We start from the raw sequence: 6,000 nt of genomic DNA, 5'->3' as shown, positions 1-6,000 counted from the left end.
TTGATGTTGATCGATTTTGATTTTGATTTTGATTTCCACTTGCCTCAACAGGTCTTCACAAGTAGAGTTTTGTTTCCCAAGAAGGGAATGTATGCATTAGTGGACTGGTTAGATCCCAGGTAGAGGCCATTGGTTATGGTCTCACTTGTCCTGCCGGGTCTTCTCACGCACAACATACTTCCATAGGTCTCGGTCTCTTGTCATTTCCTCGGTGAGACCTAAAGTTCGAAGGTCGTCCTTCACCACTTCATCCCAGGTTTTCCAGGGTCCACCTCTTCCACAGGTTCTCTCAACCGCATGGGTGTGGCACTTTTTCACACAACTATCTTCATTCATTCTCACCACATGACCATACCAGTGCAATCGTCTCTCTTGCACACCACAACTGATGCTTCTTAGGTCCAACATTTCTCTCAGGGTACTAACGCTCTGTCGAGTATGAACATTACACATCCATCGGAGCATACTGGCTTCATTTCTTGCAAGCTTATGCATGTCCTCAGCAGTCACGGCCCATGTTTCACTGCCATGTAGTATGGCTGTTCGTACACATGCGTTATACAGTCTACCTTTTACTCTGAGCGAGTGGCCCTTTGTCACCAGCAGAGGTAAGAGCACTCTGAACTTTGCCCAGGCTATTGTTATTCTAGCAGTTACACTTTCAACACCCCCACCCCCGCTACTGACTTGGTCACCTAGGTAACGGAAACTATCAACTATTTCTAGTTTTTCTCCCTGGAAAGTGACGGAAGTTGGTCTCTGCGCATTTTCAGTGTTTATTGCTCCTGATCATCTGCCACAGACAAAAGCTATCTTCCCAGTTAGCCTTCCTTTGATATTGCTGCACCTCTTATGTGTCCATAGCTTACACTGGGTACATCTTATAGAGTTTCTACCTACACCTTTTCTACAGATTGAGGAGGCCATCTGCCTGATGGGATTTGTGGTTTACCTGCCTTTCTACTTATTAGGACTTTGGTTTTGGCTAGAGTGATTCTAAGGCCCTTCGATTCTAATCCTTGCTTCCACACTTGAAACTTCGCCTCTAGTTCTGATAGTGACTCAGCAATTAGAGCAAGGTCATCAGCATAGAGGAGCTCCCTGGGGCATCCTGTCTTGAATTCCACCGTTATTGCCTGGAGGACTATGATAAATAGGAGGGGGCTGAGGACTGAACCTTGGTGGACCCCAACCTCTACCTGGAATTCTTCACTGTACTCGTTGCCAACCCTCACCTTACTAACAGCGTCCCTGTACATGGCCTGCACAGCTCTCACTAACCATTCATCTATCCCTAGTTTCCTCATTGACCACCAGATAAGGGATCGGGGTCCCTGTTGAAGGCTTTCTTCATGTCAACGAAAGCCAGGTACAGGGGCTTATCTTTGGTTAGGTATTTCTCCTGCAGCTGTCTAACCAGAAATATAGCATCAGTGGTACTTTTCCCTGGCACGAAACCAAATTGCATCTCATCAAAACTGACTCTCTCCCTAATTAGTTGGGCTTTGACCCTCTCCGTGACCTACATTACCTGATCCAACAGCTTGATACCTCTGTAATTATTTGTATTTAAAGCGTTACCTTTACCTTTGTAGCAGTTGACTATTATGCTGCTACACCAATCATTGGGTATGACTCCTTCGTGTATCACCTGGTTAACTATATGGGTGACTAGGCTATAGCCTACACTGCCAGATATTTTGAGCTTCTCTGCAGTAATTCCTGATGGGTCTGGGGCTTTCCTTGTCTTCATGCTTCTAATTGCCTTGACTACTAAGGAACTGTCAACTTGGATAGCTGGTCCCTCTGTTGGGTCGACATTCAACAGACTCTCTTTATCCCATTCATTCTCTTTGTTGAGCAACCTTTCATAGTGGCATCTCCAAACCTCTCTCTTTGCATCCTCATTTAGTACAAGTGAACCATCATCCATGCAGACATATTTCTCTCCTACATCATCACAATTCTCTCTCACACACTGTCTTGCAACACGAAATACCTCAAGTCTTTCTTCCTCGTGGCACAGAACATTGGCAAATTTTTTCTTATCTGCTTCCCCTCTGGCTAAATAAACCTGTCTCCTAGCTTGTCTTTTCGCAGTCTGATACAATTCCCTGCTACCACCGTTCTTTCAGTCCTTCCAAGTCTGTCTCTTTTCTCTAATAGCCCTGTCTACAACATTGTTCAACCACCACGTTATTTTGGGTCGAGATGGGACTTTACACCATCAACAGATCTGGTCAGTGGTTCTTAGCAGGTTGTCTCTTTGAAGCCTCCAGTTGTCTTCTACCTCATGTGAAGCTATATCCCCTTCTTCTTCGTCAAAGGCTTCAAGTAATATGTTCCTAAATCTCTGTCCATTTGCAGGGTCATTAAATTTCCAGATCCTTCTTCTCCATGCTGGTTGTCTTCTGCTGGCGATGATAATTCTCTCTCTGAATGCAGACAGACGTAGTGAGAGAGAGTGTGTGACAGCACTGGCAAATGCCGCGAGGGAAAGATAGTAGACGCTGTCAAACGACGTTATAGAGACAACGTGAAAGGAAGGGAGGAAAGAGAGAGAGACGGAGGAAGACAGGCAGATAAGAGAATGTGAGAAGACTTGTCAAAGTGTGCATTTTTGCCCTAGTAACCACACCTTTAAAGATAGGTATTTTTAACCTAGCCCACTCACATCCTCACCTCATTTTACATGTCCCTGTAAATTTTGGAGTCAATCCGATGGGATCTAGTGCCCTTTAACCCGTTCCAATGCCAAAACCAGACAAACAAACTTTCTCATTTCAGATTTATAGATAATGATGACTAGCTTAAGGTGACCCGCTCTACGTGCGAGTGATGTTTTGCTTGTTGGACCAATGTATTAATGTAGCATTGTGTTATTGTTTTAAATGCAGTTGTTTAAAAAAAAAAGACAAACGTCCGCCAATAGGAAGACAGTTCATATTCGATTAGAGCACTCTGGGTATAATCATAAAATTGAAACATGGAATTTCAGTGGCGTATATTGTCGAGGACTCTAAAAAAAAAGTTTTTTAACCTGCAGGAAGATAGTTTAAACTAAAAAAAGCAGACTGTAAACTCACATCTGCAATAGTGTATGAAATTAGAATTCACACCCAGCTCAGTTTTGTAGAAAGAGTATCACGACGTGAACGCATGAGTTGGGAGTTTGACTGACAGAGGTTATATGGTGACACATGCCAGTCCTTTCGACACCACCTAAACAATGGAATAGTGTATAAAATGTAATTAACAACTCATTCACTTTATGAATGTCTTATGTTAGCGAAGAAACAATAACTTGACAAAACCGTTTAATGGAGACATAGAAGGAATCGGAAAATGAGGAATAAAGAGACGAATGAGTTGGATCAAATGTTTGGAAACATCTTAACCCAATCTTCTTTATGAACCATGTTCTTTTTAATGTCTTTATTTTCAAGAATGAAGAGATAATCAAGACGTGCAGAAGAAACGACAATCATACAGTGAGAGGGGTGGTGGAAGAAAGAGTAACAGACGCTATCAAACGATGTTATAGAGAGAACGTGAAAGGAAGGGAGGAAAGGGAGAGAGACGGAAGAAGAAAAGGTCATATATGAAAGAGAGAAGACTTGCCAAAGTGTGCATTTTTTGCCCTAGTAACCACACTTTTTAAGCTAGGGATTTCTAACCTAGCCCACTCGCATCCTCACCTCATTTTACATGTCCCTGTAAATTTTGGAAGAAAGAGTAACAGAGAGACGGCGAAGCTGTCAAACGTAGTTATAGAAAGAAAGTCGAGGGAAGGGGTAAAAGTGAGAGATCGAGGAAGAAAAGGTGATATATGAAAGAGAGGACTGAAAAGTAAGATATTTTGAAACCTAAAGATGATTTAGTTTACAATGAGAAAACGAATGAAATAGTTAAGAAGTAAATATTTTTCAAATTTACCGCCAAATTTTTGTTAACGACGGTCGCCTTGAGCATACAAATAAATTCTTTAAATCTTTTATCCACACAAAATAATAACATATCTTCTGATAAGTAATATCTGTTACAATTGTGCGGTGGTGGTGGGAGATAATAATTCACCTTTCTGAAAGACCTGTGGTGGGAATATTTAAACTTTTGCGGCTGTCACGTTTCGTCTTTATAGATACAAACAGAAATACATTGAGAGATGCGTTGGAGAAGAAAGAGAGATGGCGGAGGTGTCAAACGTCGTTATAGATAGAGAATGTGGAGGAAAGGGGGAAAAGAGAGAGATCTAGGAAGAAAGGGTGATATATGAAAGAGAGGACTGAAAAATGAAATATTTTGAAACCTAAAGATGATTTGTTTTAAGAGAAAGATTCTCATGATTGCGTGGTGGTTGTGGTGGCGATAATAATTCTCTCTATGAATGCAGACAGACGTAGAGAGAGAGAGAGAGAGAGAGAGAGAGAGTGACAGCGCTGGCAAAGGCCGTGGAGGGAAGATAGTAGACGCTATCAAACGACGTTATAGAGAGAAAGTGAAAGGAAGGGAGGAAAGAGAGAGAGAGAGAGAGAGAGAGATGGGGGAAGACAGGCAGATAATAGAATGCGATGGCGGCGGGGGAAAGATAATAGACGCTGTGAAACGATGTTATAAGGAGAAATTGAAGGGAAGGGAGGAAAGAGAGAGAGATGAAGAAAGACAGACACATAAAAGAATGAGAGTAGACTTGTCAAAGTGTGCGTTTTTGGCCTTAGCAATCACACTTTTTAAGAAGGGCATTTCTAACCTAGCCCACTCTCATCCTCACCTCATTTTACATGTCCCTCTAAATTTTGGAGTCAATTCGACGGGATTTAGTGGCCTTTAACCCGTTCTAATGCCAAAACTAGACAAACTTTTTGCATTTCAGAATTATAATATAGAGATACATACATACATACATACATATATAATAATAATAGTTTAATAGAGGTTTTTCTCTAAATTGTATAAATATATATATATATATACAATTTATAAATAGGATAAAATCTTCATAAGAATTTATCAAGTAGTCAGCTTGAAAAATTTCATAAGAGAAAAAAGCCATCAATTTCTTTCTTTGAATATATTTTTTAATATTGTATAGAGGGCATTATTATACATAAATGCCACATGATAAGAGGGACTATTAAAGTCAAAACTACTAAGATAAATAAACACATCGTACCAAAATCAACTTTTGAAGCAAGCCATTTAAAAACAGAATTCAGCTGCATATCAAACAGTGATTTCATAATCAGTTCAGTTTTATGCACTTTTCACTCCTCAGTGCAAACATAATTGAAAATAAATAATGAATAAACAAAAACAACATACCAGATATACATACATACATACATACATATATAATAATAATAGTTTAATAGAGGTTTTCTCTAAATTATATACATAAATATATATATCATCATCATCATCATCTTCGTTTAAATGATGATGATAATGATGATGATATATATATTTATTTATATAATTTAGAGAAAAACCTCTATTAAACTATTATTATTATATATGTATGTATGTATGTATGTATGTATGTATCTGATTCATAATATTTGTTCTCATGATTGTGTGGTGGTGGTGGTCATCATCATCATCATCGTTTAGCATCTGCTTTCCATGCTAGCATGGGTTGGACGGTTCAACTGGGGTCTGGGAAGCCAGGAGGCTGCGCCAGGCTCAGTCTAATCTGGCAGTGTTTCTACAGGTGGATGCCCTTCCTAACGCCAACTACTCCGAGAGTGTAGTCAGTGCTTTTTATGTGCCACCTGCACAGGTGCTAGACGTGGCTGGCAAACGGCCACGATCGGATGGTGCTTTTTATGTGCCACCGGCACGGAGGCCAGTCGGGGTAGCGCTGGCAACGGCCACATTCGGACGTTTCTCTAACGTGCCACCGGCACTGGTATCTCAGCTACAATTTCCATTGATGTTGAGAGATTTCAATTTTGATTTTCACTTGCCTCAACAGGTCTTCACAAGTAGGGTTTGTATCAC

At 40.5% G+C, this 6,000-nt stretch overlaps 2 protein-coding genes across 2 annotated transcripts in view; one reads left to right on the top strand and one right to left on the bottom strand.

The window, feature by feature from the left end:
• LOC115209664 (protein mono-ADP-ribosyltransferase PARP14-like) overlaps nt 1-6,000 on the bottom strand; it is a 730,077-nt gene that overhangs the window by 160,915 nt on the left and 563,162 nt on the right. The window lies entirely within an intron of this gene.
• Nucleotides 1-6,000, top strand: part of LOC115209694 (protein mono-ADP-ribosyltransferase PARP14-like) — a 146,526-nt gene that overhangs the window by 80,384 nt on the left and 60,142 nt on the right. The window lies entirely within an intron of this gene.

This window comes from Octopus sinensis, linkage group LG1, assembly GCF_006345805.1.
Source record: "Octopus sinensis linkage group LG1, ASM634580v1, whole genome shotgun sequence".
NCBI classification, from domain to species: Eukaryota; Metazoa; Mollusca; class Cephalopoda; order Octopoda; family Octopodidae; genus Octopus; species Octopus sinensis.
This window is presented reverse-complemented; position numbering and strand designations above follow the sequence as displayed.